A 17,782-nucleotide genomic window follows, 5' to 3' on the forward strand; every position below is an offset into this window, starting at 1 on the left:
CATCAGGAGGCTTTGATAGTGTCTTTATTTGTACCTAGAATTCTGTCTTTGATCTCAGGAGGACATGAAAGAAACCCAATTGAGGAAAGTAGAGGAGAACATTCAGCTTCATTAGAAACACTTGAACTGTTGAACAGTAGAATTTGTTTGAAACAGTTTACAACACTGAGTGACAGGATTGAAGAGGGAAGAGTTTTCTACTTTAAATTTAATTCTAACTTTAAACTGGGGATGAACATTTTTAGTAGTTCATATTCTAACATACAGAGGAAGTCATGTCATTCCCTTTTTAAAAAAATAAAAACCATGTGAAGCTCCTCCCCCCAGCTCCAGATGGACAGACAGACATGAGAGAGGCCAGGAAGCAAAGAAGTGTTGTGCTCCTCTCCAGTGCTCTGGTGTTGTTGTGTTCTTCTCAGCTCCATCATGAAGACCTGCTGGCACTGGGCGCTGGTGGAAGTTTGCAGCTCTCACTGGAAAGTCCTGAGGCTCCTCCCACTCTGAAGCAGGCAGTTGCTCCCAGCCAGCCCACACTTTCACTCTCTGGTGTAGGAGTGAAGAACAAAATCAGAATCAAGAACCATCACTCTTTCATTGGGGCTCCTTTCTCCTTGTTCTGATCCAGAAATTCAACAGCTTCTATCATTGATTGACAGGAAATGTTGATGACACACTGGGATTTTTGTTCTCCTGCTGTCACTGTCAAGTGCAGCTTAACATGAGAGGTAGCAGGATCATTCATGTGTTCATGTTTCCAGCAGACAAGGAGGAAACCTGGGAGGACTTCAGTGACTTTGTTCACTGGTTCTCACTTCATCTTCTCAGTATAAAGTTTAAAGCGAGCTGGCCAGGAGTTGAACCTAGAATCTTCTGATCCGTAGTCAGACTCGTTATCCATTGCGCCACCAGCCCTGTGAAGAAGCAGCTGTGTTCATGTGTGCTTGCTTTTACAGAAAATCCCAACAAGGTGGTGGCATTTTCAGGGGACACAATGGTGCAGTGGTCAGCACTGTGGCCTCCCAGCAAGAAGGTTCAGCTCTCCTCCTATTTGGTTGCTAGGAACGTGAATCAGGCCTCAGTGGAGCGGTGCTGCTGAGGCTGAGTGAGGCTGAGTGAGGGACTGAGCAGGAGCCAGCAGGTCCAAGCAGGTTCAGGCAAACTCCCCTCAGTCCACCAACATCAAAGCAGAGGAACAGAGTTCATCTAACAAAATGGATTCATATCATCTCCTCTTGGAATGTTCTGGAACTACAAGTACACTTAAAATGGCTGACTTATGACAACAGAAGGAACTTTGAAGTAGATTTGATTTATTTAAGTCAGTGACAGTCATTTTTGTTCATTTTTTGTTCTTGTCTTGCCACTGTGAGACAGTCGCTAGAAAACTGACCAACAATAATTTCATGTGGCATGCAATTAACAAAAGACCCACATTGATGGTCGAGGGGTCTGGAGCCTATCCCAGCATCTACGGGCCAGAGGCGGGGTTCACCCTGGACAGGTCACCAGTCCATCACAGGGCCACATACAGAGACAAACAACCATTCATACCTACGGTCAATTTAGAGTGTCCAATCAGCCTCGTCCCAAATTACACGTCTTTGGACAGTGGGAAGGAACCGGAGTACCCGGAGAGAACCCACGCATTCATGGGGAGAACATGCAGGCTCTACACAGAAAGATTCCCCACCCGAGCCTGGACTCAAACCCAGAACCTTCTTGCTGTGAGGCCACAGTGCTCACCACTGCACCATCATGCTGCCATGCTCTCTTCTACTTTCCTCAATTGTCTTTCTTTCATGTCCTCCTGAGATCAAAGACAGAATTCTAGCTACTGTCAAAGCCCTGATGACATCATCATTCATATCTGACCATTACAGCTCACTACATTCGCGACTGGATCCTCGCATGCCATGTTCTTCAAACCAGAGCTGTGGAAACCAGCCACACAGCGAGAAATCTCAGCAGCAAATATTGTCCGCGCTGCGGAGATGACGGGCTTGTTGCACATTGGTTGCTTTGCACACCTTCTTAATTTAAGTCCTTACAGCTGCACGCTTGCTCGGCAGAGTCAGACGCATCGCTGCATTTTTTCACCGTAGCTCTACGGCGAGCCGCATCCTCAGTGAGAAGCAAAGGGTGCTGGAGCTTCCTGAGCACAAGATGGTGATTGACGTGGTGACACGTTGGAATAGCTCACTGGAGATGCTGGACCGTTTCCTCCAGCAGCAACCAGCCATCTCAGCAGCTCTGCTGTCACCTGAAGTACGCAGAAACGAGAAAGATGTCTGCACGTTGACAGAAGTGGACGTAAGAGTAGCAGAGGAAATAGTCTCTGAGAATCCAGCTTGAAGCCACACCCTCCTGGTTCTTCAAAAACCCAAACAGCAACCATCAGTCTCACTCCAATCCTGTACTTGGTTCAGTGTTGCTGTTCCATTTTGCAGCAGTAGGGGTCGCTGTGATACCAGGTTCAGTTCAAGATTCCCAACTCCAGCTCATGTTGGGGACCTCAGTGGCAGGGCTTAAACAAAAAGAGTCAACACGTTCATTTGTATAACAGAAAATTTCAGTGATGTGGTGGCATTTTCTTTTTCTGTGCTGTCTGATTTTCTAAATATCAGGTTTAGATCCTCAAATTAACACTGGGACACCAAAAGAGAACACAGTAATTCTCCAGTGATCTGGTGTTGTTGTGTTCTTCTCAGCTCCATCATGAAGACCTGCTGGCACTGGGCGCTGGTGGAAGTTTGCAGCTCTCACTGGAAAGTCCTGAGGCTCCTCCCACTCTGAAGCAGGCAGTTGCTCCCAGCCAGCCCACACTTTCACTCTCTGGTGTAGGAGTGAAGAACAAAATCAGAGTCAAGAACCATCACTCTTTCATTGGGGCTCCTTCCTCCTTGTTCTGATCCAGAAATTCAACAGCTTCTATCATTGATTTGACAGGAAATGTTGATGACACACTGGGATTTTTGTTCTCCTGCTGTCACTGTCAAGTGCAGCTTAACATGAGAGGTAGCAGGATCATTCATGTGTTCATGTTTCCAGCAGACAAGGAGGAAACCTGGGAGGACTTCAGTGACTTTGTTCACTGGTTCTCACTTCATCTTCTCAGTATAAAGTTCAAAGCGAGCTGGCCAGGAGTTGAACCTAGAATCTTCTGATCCGAAGTCAGACGCGTTATCCATTGCGCCACCAGCCCTGTGAAGAAGCTGCTATGTTCATGTGTCCTTGCTTTTACACTGCTTTTACACTTACAGAAGTTTGCAGAGGGGAGGGGCTTATTACATACAAACTCCTCATCATTTCCACCTCCAGGAGTGAAGCCTCCCGTGACCCAAGAGGCTCCAACTGGCAGAGCTCTCACTCATTTCTCCACCACCTCGCTAACCTGAGCTGGAGCATCTGAGAACCAAACAGTGACCCCCTTCATTCCAGAGCCCCCACCACTTTAACCACAGCCGGCCGGCCTCCTCCACACTGCTACTAAAATTGAAGACTGAAGCGTCTCATCAAGAGATCTGTGACAGGCGTCTGCTGTGGAGGGTCAATATTCCCTCCACATTCAGATCATCGATGCAGCGACTCTGCTAGGATCAAACTACTCAGGATGAAACAGACCAATGTTGACATCAAGTAGCAACTCAGCAGCTGATCAACAGAGTCCTCAGCACCAGTAGAGCCTGGTCCTGGTCCCTGGGGGGCTCCAACCACCAGCCTCTCTGTTAACAGCCGAGCGCCACAGAGACTCACATTCACACTCACATTCATACCTACAGTCAATTTAGAGTATCAATCAGCCTCGTCCCAAATTACATGTCTTTGGACAGTGGGAAGAAGCCGGAGTACCAGAGAGAACCCACACATGGACGGGGAGGCAAGGCAATTTTCTTTGTAGAGCCCGTTTTCACCAACAGTTTGTCTCAAAGGGCTTCACATGGCATCATAACAACATCCTCTGCCCTTAGACCCTCACATCGACTGAGGAAAAACTCCATAGAAAACCCTTTTAACAGGGAAAAATCTGAGAAACCTCAGGGTGAGCAACAGAGGAGGGATCCCTCACCCAGGACGGACAGACGTGCAGGAGATGTTGTTACAGACAAGAAAACAGTTTACAATACAAAATGTGAGAAACATGGAAATGTTAATAACAGCTGAAGAAGGAAGCTTCTGGAAGGGGAGGCAGGGAGAGCAAGCCAGCTTGATGGGGGACTGGATGGTAGACTGGTTCATGGAAGGGGAGCGCAGGCCAGTATAACAGTAGGGAATAAGGGGGGGGGGGCGATGCAGGCGGCGGTTGGGGCTCTGGTGGATCTGTGGAAACACAGAGAGACTGCGAGACACCAAGGCCAAACTACAAAGTGCAACAAGTAGTGGTCGTGACAGTTCCAAAAATGTGTGGGGAGGAGAGGAGGAGAGAGGGGGAGAGGAGGGAAGGGCTCCATGTAACCTGATGTGTCCCCCAGCAGTCTCAGCCTGTAGCAGCATAGAGGAGGGGAGAACATACAGGCTCTACACAGAAAGAATCTGCACCCGAGCCTGGACTCAAACCCAGAACCTTCTTGCTGTGAGGCCACAGTGCTGACCACTGCACCATCATGCTGCCGTGGTCTCATGTACTTTTCTAAATTGTGTTTCTTTCATGTCCTCCTGAGATCAAAGACAGAATTCTAGTTACTGTCAAAGCCCTGATGACATCATCAGGAATTCTGACCTGTCCAGGGTGAACCCTGCCTCTTGAACAATGTCACCTGGGATCGCCCCCCCCCCCTCCATGACCCTTAAAGGATAAGAATAGAAAGTGGATGGAGGGATGGACTCAACACTGAAATCAGCTGATCTGATCCACATTCTAATGTTTCCTGTCCCTCTTTAGGAGTCAGTGAGAATAGTAGTGTATATAATAATGTATATCCAACCTTGTAGTATCTTTCCAAAGCTTTTAGTATTTCTTCTTGTTTCTACTTGTAGTTTTAGTGTCTGGATCTTTTCTTTTGATGTCCTGCTGTCTGCTCTTTGCTTTTGGAGCTTCCTTCCCAACAACTACCAGGCCTCCTGGGTACTGTAGGAAACATGGTCAAGTTCTTCTGACTTCTCCAGGAACGTCCTGCTCTCATTGGTCTGTCTTCATTTTGACTCCTCCCACTGCCACAATGACCAGCCTTTATACTCTTGGTGACTGGGGCCCTGGTTGCTGCAGGCCTCAACACCAGCCTGTGGTTGTGAGCAGGGCAGAACAGAACTGACAGTATCTCCCATGCAGGACCTGGGTCAGCGCCTGGTGCCAGCTGGGGCACCGCTTTAACCTGGACCCCTAGAAGATCTTCTCCAGGAACTGGCCTTTTTGGTTCCATCAAGGCCTGAGAGGATGGTGAAGAGTGATCCACCACCAGGCAGCACAGTCAGCAGCAGCCATTTTGTTCCACTAGAATCAAGTATGATAGTGACAGACTGGTGAGTACTTGCTAACTAACACTTCCTGTTTTTCCTGCTATTCTTCCATGAATGTGCTCATGTTGGCTGCTCCCCAACCACAGTTTCAAAGCCATGATGACATCTCTCATCAACAATCAGACTTATTTTTTCTCTATTTGGACAAATAAGGTTTCAACTGACACGGCTGGCCAACGTCCTGGAGTTCATTCAGCCTGGAGAACCAGGTGCTGGTTCCTTCTTTTACCAGGCAGGAACGGGCAGCAGATCCAAGATCAGTAGGTGAAGATGTCTGCTTTGACTGGTAGGAGGAAAGAGAGCAGGAGAGCTGGTCAGAGACAAAGACAGATCATGAAGAAGGAGTGCTGTATTCTGCTAGCACATGCTAGTGACAGTCAGAGATCAGGAGTCTCAGCAGGGAAAGATTCATCTCTTATTTCAGAGGACAATTGGACGTTCACTGGAAGACTGTGAATGTTTGAGGGTCAGAGGAGAAAAGAGGACAAGTGCACCTGTTGTGTGTGATGGGGCACCAGCATGGAGGAAGTTGTCAAACATTTTGAGTGAAAAAGCGTGAATCTTCAAGTAAAGAATTAAAATGATTTAGTTCACAATGAGGTCTCTGTCATAAAACAAAAGGAACAACTGACTCCCTCACCATTTCCACCCTCTTCAACAGATTCACATTTCAAAACAACCAGGTTTATTTTGTTCCCTTCTTTTAGCAGAGGATGGTTTTGATCCATCCACCTCTGGGTTCTGGGCCCAGCACGCTTCCTCTGTAAATCCATATTTTGGGTTCTGGCTTGTTCTGCTTTTCATTTTGTGTTTGTATTAAAGTTCTGTTGCTGAAAAAAAGACTTTTTTGCCTTTTTAAAAACACACACACACACACACACTACAGCCAAGCATATAGAATGATACAGTCTGAGGTGGTTTTGACTGGTCGGCACCAGTGTGCACTGTTTGGCACTGAAGTCATGTGACTGAAGTCATCCAGTCATGTGACTGAAGTCATCCATTCATGTCAGTGATGTCACTCTGCAGGACTGTCACTGCCGTCTCATTCTAGAAAAGAATCCAGACTCCACCTGTGGCTCCATGATAACTGATGGACCTCTGGTTGGAGGCTGGACGATGATGTTTGGTCTGGGGGGGTTAAGATGGTGGGGCTGTTTCAGTTCTAGTGCTGAAGGCTTTCACCATGACAGTCAGACTCTCCTCTGTCCTTCATGGTCCCTCAAATGTGCAGTGTGGACCTCACACACTGAATTTAGCCTGAAAACTCTTCATGAACAGCAGGAGACTCAGAGTCTCTGTGGCGCTCGGCTGTTAACAGAGAGGCTGGTGGTTGGAGCCCCCCAGGGACCAGGACCAGGCTCTACTGGTGCTGAGGACTCTGTTGATCAGCTGCTGAGTTGCTACTTGATGTCAACATTGGTCTGTTTCATCCTGAGTAGTTTGATCCTAGCAGAGTCGCTGCATCGATGATACCTTAGTATCATATATTATATTATATATATATTATATTACATTATACACCTTAGTTAGTCTGGGGTTGCAGGAATCATACAGCATCCAAATAATAGCAGGCTGAAACATTTATTTAAAAGAGTTTAACATGGTTACACACACACACACACACACACACACACACACACACAGCCTTTCTTTGGTATAAAATGGTCTGTCACATTCTCTCACATTGCACAACAACACAACAAACAAAGACGGCAGGTCCAGTGTGGTCCTGATAAGACCACTGGACTGCAGGGTCCCAGTATCACTGGTGACAATGGTTTTACCAGCTGGGACCTTGGACAAGAACTTCTCAGAGGAAACTCACATTGGTGGCTCAGTGAAGAAAACTAGACCTGAGCTGCCTGCTGGAACCTAGCAGGTGAAGGACAGAGCTCCACCTCTTTAGAGACACCACCACTGTGGGCTCATGTTGGCAAAAGAAGTGGGTCAGTTTTTGACACACACACACACACACACACACACACTTGGATATACATGCCTTTTACTGCAGGAACCAACCAGAACCATCCAGAACCTGAACCTCTATATCTGATTCTGGGTCTGTTTGTGTCCATAGGCTAGCACACGGCACAGGTCGGCCTGGTTTCAGAAAGTTTCTTGGAATCCTTATTATCAATAAAGTATCAAACATTTTGCATAATAAATGCATGCATGGCCTCATATTTTGCCATTTTAACGTGCTTTAAGTTGACGGTGCCCACCTGTGGTGTCAATGTTTCTATGTTTGTCTGTTCTGGTCTGAATGAAAGAGGAGGTTTTCTTGGTCATGTGACGTGGATGAGAGTTCAACTAGAACTTCCTGATTCAACAGGATTTTAGTTTGTTGGGATTTTGTCAAAGCCACCAACCAAACCTCTGAGTGGTGCAGATGTCTGCTGCCTCCTCAGAGCAGACTGGAGCTCAGCCTCACTCACCTGTGGGAGCCCCAGCAGAGCCACCGTGTGATGGAGTTTCAGTTTAGGCTCCAAGGTCCTGGATTGAATTGGTGTTTTGTGTTTTTAGGCCTCCTGGCACCGTCAATGGTAGAGCAGAGTGGTGCAGAGGCAGCGTGCTGGGCCCAGAACCCAGAGGTCGATGGATCAAAACCATCCTCTGCTAAAAGAAGAAAAATAAAATGAACCAGTGTCTTTAGAAATGTGTGTCTGTTAAAAAGAGGTTCATAAGGATTTTGTCTTCCTCCACAATCACCAACCATTGTGAGAGTTAACAACAGTCCACTTTCTGACTGAAGCAAAAGTAGACTTCAAAAGGTTCTTCTGATTCAACATAGCAGCTAAATTTCCATTTCCATTTCCTGAACAGGACAGGTTAAAAAAAAGGGAATGTCATGACTTCCTCTGTATGTTAGAATATGAACTACTAAAAATGTTCATGCCCAGTTTAAAGTTAGAATTAAATTTAAAGTAGAAAACTCTTCCCTCTTCAATCCTGTCACTCAGTGTTGTAAACTGTTTCAAACAAATTCTACTGTTCAACAGTTCAAGTGTTTCTAATGAAGCTGAATGTTCTCCTCTACTTTCCTCAATTGGGTTTCTTTCATGTCCTCCTGAGATCAAAGACAGAATTCTAGGTACAAATAAATACACTATCAAAGCCTCCTGATGACATCATCAATTCTGTCTTTGATCTGTGTCTGTCCAGCCTGTCCTGAGTGGATCCAACAGTTTCCCATGGGTGACTCTGTCGTGGTCTCTCTCCTCCTGCTGTCTCCAACTCTCAGAGTGCTTCTACTGGTTTCTCTCCATCGTCCCTGTTGCTAGGCAGAGCATTGGTGAGGACTGAGGCCAGTGATGTCATCACCTCCAGCTGAGACCTGCCAGGTGGTCCTGCTTCATTCAACTCTGCTGCCTCTGCCACTGCCCTGACTGGTGAGGCTGACAGCAGGTTCTCTCTCATCTAAACTCTCTACAATGGAGGCTGAAATCCTTGTGATTGGTGGTTCAATCATCAGGTCTGTTGAACTCCCAGGTGCCATCACCTGCTGTCTTCCTGGTGCCAAAGTTGTGGACATTATTGAACGTCTCCAGGACTCATCGACCTCCACCCCTCCTGCAGGTTCTCCCTGTTCCTGTGTGGGTTCTCTCTGGTACTCCAGCTTCCTCCCAAAGTCCAAAGACATCAAGAGGGTAGTGGTTACCTGGACACTCTAAATGATTGTGAGTGTGAATGGTTGTCTGTCTGTGTGTGTTGGTCCTGGGATGGACTGGCGACCCATCAAGGGTGAACCCAGGGCTGGACTGGCCATCTGGCCGATGCACATCTTTGGGCCGGCCCATAACTGTCATAATTTTTTTTTAAAAAGTGTATAGTTTTTAATCGACCGTAACGGTATCGGAGACGCGAAACGCGGCCCATTGGTTGATTTTCTTGAAGGACATTGGGCTCGTCCAATGAAATCTCTCCGCTCTCTCTCTTTCTCTTAGTCAAGCCATGCTGTTGCAATGGAAGTGGAGGAGTCAGATCAGACAGTTGGAGACTATTTTAGTCGCCCTTCTTCCACACAGAGGACTGATTTTTTAAAGTTTCATCCTCAACAAGATTCCATAAACCCTGTCGTCCAGAGGCTCTTCGTTAGAACGGACGGCACGACGTGGAAATGGCTGACTTATTGTGGTCAACGTCATGCTTTGTTTTGTTTTGTTTGCCCTGCTTTTAGCAAGCCCAGTGATCCAAGTGTCTTCATTAGAGGCCTGACAGACTGGAGGCATGTGCACCAAAGAGTAGAGGAGCATGAGAGAGGCATGGCACAGAGGCAGTGTGCTGAGGCCTATTTTTGAAACTGCTCCAGAGCAAGACTGGCCACCTCCTTGAGGGAAGACAGCTGACAGGACACCGTGAGCAGGTTAAGAAGCAGGGCTGGACTGGGACCAAAAAATGGCCCTGGCATTTTTCATCCCTGGCAGCCCTCCATGGTTATTTACACGATATGTGTAAGCACACGCCATACCAGAGGATGTATGCGCACATTTTGAAGTTTCAAAAATTAAAATAAAGTGCAGTATTCTACATGGAAGACAGTAACCATGTTAAAAGAGTGATACTCTTTCACTACTCAGAGACCTTCTTCTTCCACTACACGTTCCAACACCTGACGTCTCTTCTTCCCAGTCCAGCCCTGGAAGAACGCGTCGAGTTTTGGAAATTCGGCTGCTTTTCTTCTCGGGAGTGTCTCTTTTTCGGCTCCTCCTTTCTCCTTCCTCTTACTGGGCAACATTCTTCATGGCTTCTGACTGCAAGGCGGCCGCTGAGTGGTGGTACTACAACTGGATGGGTCTGTTTCTCATTTTAACACAAAAACAAACTAACCGCTGTTTCTGCGTTTTTACCAGAAATATATATTTTGAAATGCCTGCTCACACCGGCCCATCCGGCTACATCCACCAAACTTTACACACATAACATAATATAATAATATAATATAATACCCCTGAACACAAGCCCCAAAGCAGTAGTTGTTTTGTTTTTCTTCATAAAGGAGGTGCACAGTCATGACTACGATATCTCTGGCAACAAACATGGAAGGGGCTTTGGGGTCTTGTGTTTCAGCTCTGTAACTTCTGGATGGCTGAAAATGTCAGAATCAGTCCTCTCACTGACATCAACCATTGGTGTGACTTTTGGTGGCTTCAGCTCAAATGAAACCAGGGAAGAGGGGCCAGACTTTGAGGAGCCCCTTAGGGTTAGTGGATGCCCCGGGACCGTGCTTGGGCCCCTTAGCACCTAGATGGCTGAAATTCCCAGCACATGCTACTCTGGGGCATCACACTATGTGTGTAAAGTTTGGTGGATGTAGCCCAAGTACAAACACCAGAACCCAGATTTGATCCTCAATTCTGCTCCAAAAGGCTCTCGGAGTGCAGAAGTCCCAGACCCTGATTTTGCCCAGTTTCACAAGGGGATAGTTTTTTCTCTTTGAACCTAGGAAGTTGAAATTTTAGTGTGTTGTTCTGTCCTCCATAAGGATCACATCTGTGCTGGTTTGACCCCCCTAAGTCCTTTCTGCTGTCCATAAAGGGCGTGGCAAAGTCCAGTAAAGTCTTTAACTTAAGCATCATAACTGGTCAAAGTTGCTCCAAATGAGATGAGCTTTCTGGGAGGAGTTCACACCTCTGCCAGAAACCAATATTTAAAATTTTGAAGCCCCACCTCCTTCCTGAAGCTACTTCCTGTTTGGGAGGGGGTTCTAGAATTATTCCACCAGATTAGGATTTCATAAAGTTTCAGGTCTGTATCCACTGGAGAGGCCAATGAGAGCAAAAGAGCAACAGGGTCAAAGGTCAACAGGCCTCGTGTCTCAGCCAGGCCTCAAAGGGTTAAGTGAGCCTTTTGGAGCTCCTTTGAAAAAAGGCCTGTCACCAATCTTGTTCAGGACCAACATGAAGAAGGATCTTTGGAACATTTTCACATCTTTAAGACCGCCTTGACTCCTTTTTATAGCAGGAGTCACTGAACAGCACAAAGCTGCTATTGCAGCCATCAGGCCTCATTTCTGATCAGTTATTATTGTTGAAACAAAGCTGAATATCAATTATTGATTTTTATTGTCATCATTGTGAACACCTGATGAGAGAAACACAATAAAAACATTTGAAAAGGAAGGATCAGAGTGTTGTTGTACTGCAATACTTTAGTACAGCATCAGAGACACTCAGTTATTGATTGCCTGAATGATTGATTTCCCCAGAAGAGGAACAGCTTTGTTGGAGCAGTAAAAATACACACATCAGAACGACAAAGTTACATTGGAAAAGAAACTACATGACATTACCAGCACAACATCTGAAGAACAGTTAGGATCAATTTAACTGGCCAGATAGTTAGGATTTCTTTAATGATATCCTTGATGAACCCAGACATCAGAGTGGTTTGTTCCCCTCAATCATAAATCTGTAAATATAGCGTGAAGTGATGGAACTAAAAGGCCACCTCTGAGTGCAGGAGTGAGCCTCTGTGACGGATGTGACGTCAGCAGACCGCCATTAGTTTGAGTCATTGTTTATATTCTTAATGCTGATTGGTCGATCTATAATGGTGACAAATGGACTTCGTAGGTAGAATAAAAATCCAGAAATTAAATGAATTTGTAGATTGTCTTATTAATCAAAAGATGAAGTATTAAAAATATTTGTTTTTTTTCCTCGAAGTGAGCGACAACTACTGGATTTTCTCACAGAAGACAAACCAAACAAACAAACAAACCAAAGATTATACACAAGAACTGAGCTAAGATTCTGAAAACAAAATGCACCCCGCCTCTCACCCGTAGACGCTGGGATAGCAGTTGAAGAGGCCAGTGACCACGAGGAAAGACAACCTGAGGCTGACGCAGCGCAGAAAAGACATCAGGCAGAACCCCTGAGAGCAGAGCTTGCTAGCATTGGTGAAGGCATGAGACTCAAGCAGGAACTCCAGAACCACTGAGAACAATTAAAGACCAACTTAAAAGAACCATGAGGTAAGAAGTTCCCCCTCAGATGTGATATTGAACACAAAGTCCCAGAAAGTAATAAAGAACTAGAGGAGCAACAATGATCTCCTGGATAAAAGTCAACACAACTGCTAGAGAACAAACTGATGACATCAATGAGTCCCTAAATAAGAGGCCACTTTGATTCTTAAGCCATGATTCAGCGCTCAGACCCTGATAAACCCTCCAGATGAGGGTTGTTCCTGATTGTCTCATGTTTGTATTCCTGCTGACCACTGACCCTGGTAACCCTCCTGATGAAGGTTGTTCCTGATTGTCTCTTGCTTGTATTCCTGCTGACCCCTGACCCTGGTAACCCTCCTGATGAAGGTTGTTCCTGATTGTCTCATGTTTGTATTCCTGCTGACCCCTGACCCTGGTAACCCTCCTGATGAAGGTTGTTCCTGATTGTCTCTTGCTTGTCTTCCTGCTGACCCCTGACCCTGGTAACCCTCCTGATGAAGGTTGTTCCTGATTGTCTCTTGTTTGTATTCCTGCTGACCCCTGACCCTGGTAACCCTCCTGATGAAGGTTGTTCCTGATTGTCTCATGTTTGTATTCCTGCTGACCCCTGACCCTGGTAACCCTCCTGATGAAGGTTGTTCCTGATTGTCTCTTGTTTGTATTCCTGCTGACCCCTGACCCTGGTAACCCTCCTGATGAAGGTTGTTCCTGATTGTCTCGTGTTTGTATTCCTGCTGACCCCTGACCCTGGTAACCCTCCTGATGAAGGTTGTTCCTGATTCTCTCATGTTTGTATTCCTGCTGACCCCTGACCCTGGTAACCCTCCTGATGAAGGTTGTTCCTGATTGTCTCATGTTTGTATTCCTGCTGACCCCTGACCCTGGTAACCCTCCTGATGAAGGTTGTTCCTGATTGTCTCTTGCTTGTCTTCCTGCTGACCCCTGACCCTGGTAACCCTCCTGATGAAGGTTGTTCCTGATTGTCTCTTGCTTGTCTTCCTGCTGACCCCTGACCCTGGTAACCCTCCTGATGAAGGTTGTTCCTGATTGTCTCTTGTTTGTATTCCTGCTGACCCCTGACCCTGGTAACCCTCCTGATGAAGGTTGTTCCTGATTCTCTCATGTTTTTATTCCTGCTGACCCCTGACCCTGGTAACCCTCCTGATGAAGGTTGTTCCTGATTCTCTCATGTTTTTATTCCTTCTGACCCCAGACCCTGATAAAACCTCCTGATGCAGGTTTCTGTTTGCTTTTGTAACCCAATCCTGGAATATCCATGTCTCTCTGGGTTCATGTGGAGCAGGGGTTCGAGTGCCATCTCCACCTTATCACCAGATGTTACAGTTGATTGCAACTTTAATTTTGGTTTGTAATTCTAAGATTGTACCACATAAAACACAAAAATACATTCATATGAACAATAATGAACTGGGCCCTTTAAGAAAATAAAGTGTCCTCATGTGAGTTTTCTCACTTTTGTTAACCTTGAAAGTTCGTGGGCTCCAGGTCAGAGTTCTTTCAGATCAAGTGGGGTTTGATCTGTGAGTTCCAAAGCTAATAATCCCTGAGATTGAAAGTAGCAATGAGTGCATTCTTTCTACCGTAAACTGTAGCTGGTGCTAATCCAGATGCCTGGCGTGATCCTACCACAGAGCAGATGGTTCACCTGCTATTCCAGAGCATGTAGACACTGGTGTCTGGAATCAAGCTGGGTGGCTCACCATCTCTGGAATCTACTGGAATCTTGTGGACCGTCCCCACTGATCTAAAGACACAGGCTTCCAGTCTCTGTTGTGATTCATTCAGGACTGATCTCTCTTCTGTTTCTCTGATGTTGAACAACTTTAGACCTGATTAGCAAAGCACTCAGTCCTGCTGAATGCAAGTACTTGTATGAAGATTCTCTCTAGTGGTTCAATTTCTTGAATTCAATTCTTGAATGAATTCACAGTAAAATTATTTTACACTCACACAAAAAAAAATACGCTCAGCATATTTTGACACAATAAGAATACCATTAAATATGAAACTGCTCCTGTTTAACCAACGTGTCAATAAAAATATCAACTATTTCACATGTTTAACATGCTTTAAATCAATAACCTCACCAGTTTTTGGTGAAATCAACATTTTTAGTGTTTTAACTCAGAATAAAATAAATATGCGAATAAATCCCCATTTTTCTCTCTTTGCATAAAATACACCATTTTACATGAAGACTTGTTCTCTAAACAATAACAACAAACATTCCTCACATCAGCACAAAACAGCTGTGTGCTAAGACCAGTAGAAGAAATGTGCATTTTAGGGTGCTCCTACAAACTGAGGTGCTCTTATGGCTCCAATAAACCCTGACAGAAGAATGGAGATTCAGCATAGCACCGCCCCCACAGCGTGAGGCAGCAGCAGCAGCAGCAGCAGCAGCAGCAGCAGCAGCAGCAGATAGCAGCTCATCTACCAACAGTCAAAGGATATCTCTCTGATTTGCATGTGCTCCACTCCTGAAGACGTCAGGGTTCAGACTCCCAGCAGGGTGGAAAGAGTTGGCCGACGTGATGACCGATTATTCTGGTGTCACACTGGCGTCAGGACTCCTCCTGGCTCTGATTAATGTGGTCACTACCTGCGGCGCCACAGAATGGACAGCACATCTGAAATTAGAAAGAAGAGGACAGGCTTGGACGCCTGGGATAGAGGGTTGAATGTAGTATTTGAACGATAATCAGTCTCTAATCTCAGTTTATCTCATCGCTACCAGCAAGCAGGCTCACAATAGACAAGCAAAGGGGCAGCGTGAACATGTTAATAACATGAACGTCCCGTAATGTGAGGCGTTGTACCGTGATATCTTTGAATTAGCATTTTAAGTTAATTTTATGTAAACAGTCAAATAAAATCACATTACCACGCAATGCCGTAACTTGATTTTCTTCCCGCTCTTCTTGGAAACCAAACGTCTGTCAGCCGTCTCGTCTCCTCTCCTACGCGTCTCTGCATTGAGCTGTTGGGCTGAGAGCGCCCCCTGCAGGTTCGGTGCACTTCCGTTGGGGGCCGACTGGTTTTGCAGCGTTTTCATTTTGGAGCCGCTTTCTTGGTTCGCTTCCTGTTGTGCTATGCATCGTTTCTCTGTTTGCGGCGCAAAATGTGATGATGCATTTGTTTTTGTTTGTTGCATCACGCTTTTTTCACTTGCACGGCGTTAGTCTTTTTACCACCTCGTGTACATGGAGCCGGTCTGGGCCTACATCTCAGCAGACCCTTGCTACTGCTCTGCGTTGTGTTGAGTGTTGAGTGGGAGAAGGAGACTCAGTGTTTGGTATTCGCCCAAACAGGTGGTGTGATTTATTTCTGCACAGAAATAAATTTGAAAAATGCAGCAGCATTCATCCACCGGACCGGGGGCGCCACCAGAAATTTTGGGCCCCTTGAAAGATTCAAATTTTGCCCCCCAAATCCCCCCCCCCCCCATCATCATCACTGCATTTTTTGTCAGACTTTTCATTGCCTGTTCATGGACCATGAGTTTGTGTGACTTTAAATAAACGTATAAACTTATTACAAGTTACTTAATTACAAAGCGTGGAAAACTTTCTGAAGTGCTGAATGTTGTGTTGATTTGAACTAAGAATCTGACCAAAACTTGATCATAGACCTGCGACCTAGGGTGTCCTGGTGCCACGTGCACCGGTGGGCATCCTTATGTTCAAACATGGTGTTCGTTAGGGACAAACTGTGACTTGCACAGAAGTCCAATAACTGAACACCACTCTGGTTCAGGTCGGGCCTGCCGTCCCTCCCAATCACACCCCTCCAGGTCACGCTGTCGTTGCCCACGTGAGCGTTGAAGTCTCCCAGTAGGACAATGGAGTCCCCAGCCAGGGCACCATCCAGTACCCTTCCCAAGGACTCCAAAAAGGGTGGGTACTCTGAACTGGTGTTCGGAGCTTTCGCGCACACCACCGTCAGGACACGTTCCCCGACCCGAAGGCGCAGGGAAGCAACCCTTTCGTCCACGAGGGTAAACCCCAACGTACAGGCAGAGGGTCGAGGGGCAAAAACATGTGAGACAAGCCCCCAGCACCAGCACCACCCCACCTCTCCCACCAGCTCGTTGAGGTTTCACCACGTTTCAAAATAATGCGTCTCAATGGGGTTCCAGCTTTCACTGAGTGGCTGCCTTTTTTTCTGTCCCAGTCTGTGCAGAGATAAAAGCAATTCCAATCCTTTTTTGTCTTTTCCCTGCCATTTGCTGCCTTTTTGTACTTCAAGTTCATCACCAAAATATTTCCACTACATACAAACAACATGAAGACATCTTCACTTACACTGCTCACACAGTAAAGACTTCAATGCCCAGGTCGAGGCGCCGAGTCTTCTTTGTAGCAAAGTCACAAATTCAATATTTGAAGTCCAGTGAGCGAGCCAATTCCCTTTCAGCTGAAAGTGTTGCAGGACCCTTCAGGCTCTCTTGCCCCATGGTCGACCTGAGGTGACTCAGGATCAGTCTGAGTTCACTGAATGCCCTTCCTCCACCAGCAACCGTAACGGGCAGAGGGCAAAAAAATCCAAAGTGCACACAAACCTCTCCAAAAATGCTCTGGAGTTGCATTTGATAGACTGCATAGAGCAGATCAGGACGAGTGCAGTCAGAAGGGAGAGTGGCAGAATGGACTGCACTGTTTCAGGGATGCAGGCCAGTGAGATGCATTGTAGTGAACTCACACTCAGCCTTCCATGTGTTCCCCTAACAGTCAATAATTTAACTGAACTGTGATAAAGGCTGGAAGTAACACAATAAAGAAATCAACTATAAAGAATGTGTGACAGATTAGACCCACATAGGGATACCCACACGCCCCCAACCCACAAGTTGGGTTTGTGGCAGAGCACTGATGGACCGGGGCCTTAAAAACTAGAATCCTACAGCCTTTATGTACTGCTTAGCTCCTTCTCCAAACCTGGTTCCAGTAGTTTGGGTGGGCGTGTCCTCCTGAAGCTGAATCTGTGCATATTGAAGGCACCCATTAGTCATGAGTTCAGCACCAGCAAAACGTAGTATTTTATCTTGTACTGAGTCCAGTTTATCTCGCAAGTTCACCCACTTCAGCTGTTTGTTCACCGTGACGACAAAGGCAGCGTTTTTAAATGAGAACTGGCACTGCACCGCTCGCTGTAAACTTGTTCTCCTGGTTGGCTCATCGGGCCGCGTTCATCAGAACCCTGTTCTCATTCACGAGCGTTTAGAACTCTCAAGGCCAGTGAGCCTACCTTCTTGGAGAAGAACTGAGGGACCAGTTGTCTGCCTCTTTTCTTCCTCTCTTCTTTCTCCCGTCTTCCTCTTCGTTTGAGCCAACCAGACTTCATTATTACCGC

The 17,782-nt window shown here is 46.3% G+C and overlaps 1 non-coding gene across 1 annotated transcript; it reads right to left on the reverse strand.

Annotated features, from left to right (window-relative positions):
• Positions 1–3,129: 3,129 nt before the first annotated feature.
• On the reverse strand, positions 3,130–3,202 carry trnar-ucg (transfer RNA arginine (anticodon UCG)). Its single transcript has one exon. It is a non-coding gene; the product is annotated as a tRNA-Arg (tRNA).
• Positions 3,203–17,782: the final 14,580 nt, after the last annotated feature.

Source organism: Aulostomus chinensis, chromosome 1, assembly GCF_037954235.1.
Source record: "Aulostomus chinensis isolate RoL2024-O1b breed Wild chromosome 1, RoL_Achi_v1.0, whole genome shotgun sequence".
Lineage (NCBI taxonomy): Eukaryota > Metazoa > Chordata > Actinopteri > Syngnathiformes > Aulostomidae > Aulostomus > Aulostomus chinensis.